Below are 1,989 nucleotides of genomic sequence, written 5' to 3'. Positions count from 1 at the left end.
ATCGATTCTTGGGTCATGATTCGATTCAAAATCGATTTTTTTCTATTCAACGCGATTCTCGATTCAAAAACGATATTTTCCCGATTCAAAATGATTCTCTATTCATTCAATACATAGGATTTCAGCAGGATCTACCCCAGTCTGCTGACATGCAAGCAAAACGCTTTTATAATTGTAAAGGACAATGTTTTATCAACTGATTGCAATAATGTCAATTTGTTTTAACTATTAAATGAACCAAAAATATAACTTATTTTTTCTTTCTGAAAATATTGGACACAGTGTGTTGTCAAGCTTCTGAGATGCGATGCAAGTGTAAGCCACTGTGACACTATTGTTCTTTTATTTTTATTTTTATAAATGTCTAATGATAATGTCAATGAGGGATTTTTAATCACTGCTATGTTGAAATTGTAACTAATATTGATACTGTTGTTGATAATATTCATTTTTGTTTCACTACTTTTGGTTTGTTCTGTGTCGTGTTTGTGTCTCCTCTCAATTGCTCTGTTTATTGCTGTCTGAGTGTTGCTGGGTCGGGTTTGGTTTTGGAATTGGATTGCATTGCTATGTATTGCTGTGTATTGTTTTGTTGGATTGATTAATAAAAAAATTAAAACAAATTAAAATTAAAATTAAAAAAAATTAAAAATGAGAATCGATTCTGAATCGCACAACGTGAGAATCGCGATTCAAATTCGAATCGATTTTTCCCACACCCCTATTATACATATATGTATATATACATATATGTACAGTATATACGTATATATATATACATACTGTATATATACATATATGTATATACGTATATATACATATGTATATATACATATATGTATATATACATATATGTATATATACATATGTATGTATATATGTATATATACATATGTATATATACATATGTATGTATACACCTATATATACATATGTATAAGTAGTAAGTACATATGTATATATACATATACATATGTATATGTGTATTTACACATATATGTATATATACATATATATACATCCCTCACATCAGTCAATTTTAAGAGTACGACATTTGACCACAATGTTTTTATATTATATATTTAGAGCAAAATATTTTGATGCAAATTTCTTTACTTTTTTTGATTGTATTTTTACAGCTAATACAACTCCAAAGTTAGTATGTTATAAAGATTTAAAATGGTTCCATAAATATTGTTAACTGCCAGTTCATACTCTTATGGGCAAATAAACCTTAGTGTAATTGAACTCCTGCACTATATTCTTGTTTATTGGGTATGTGTATTTGTGATGTACTAATATATCAGCATCAATAAACTAAACAAAAAAGTATTTTGAACAGCATACAAATCAGTCATTAAGAAAAAGAAGGAATTTATTGTATATCATCTATATACACTAACTCTGAAAACATTTGCACAACATGGATTCGTCAATCTTGAAGTATTACACATGAAAATGTCTAATGGTTGTATATCCATGGCAACAACAAAAAACACGGACAAGGGCAGTAGATATTATTCGGAGGAGTGTTTGGTTTCGATGTCAGCAAATATCTTCCATTTCTCCACGGCCACGGTAAGAGTAGCAGCGACAGTGGTGTTAATGTGTGTGGGGGTGGGGGAGCAGTGTTTGAGACGGCATGCAAAAGAGACAAACATGGAAACATCGATTCCTGATCAAGTGTTGTAACACCTGGACGTCGCCAACGTTAATGTAAAACTTCTATGACGACAAACACGTTGCTTCATGTCATGGTAAAAACTCAGGAACTACTTATGATGACATCATACTTCCATTTGGGAATCAGCTGGCGCTCTGAAATATTCCAGTGTCGATAAGTGGGAGATGTTTTGGAGAAGAAAAAAAAAGAAAGATAAAAAGATGTGCAGTGATGGAGCCCAGAAAAGGACTTGTAATCCCAATAATAAAAAGACAAACGAAAAGAAAAAAGAAGATCAGTAGTACCGACAAGGAGGAACACAAAGA

The sequence above is a fragment of the Entelurus aequoreus genome, linkage group LG07 (assembly GCF_033978785.1).
Source record: "Entelurus aequoreus isolate RoL-2023_Sb linkage group LG07, RoL_Eaeq_v1.1, whole genome shotgun sequence".
NCBI lineage: Eukaryota > Metazoa > Chordata > Actinopteri > Syngnathiformes > Syngnathidae > Entelurus > Entelurus aequoreus.
Note: the sequence above shows the minus strand (reverse complement) of the source record.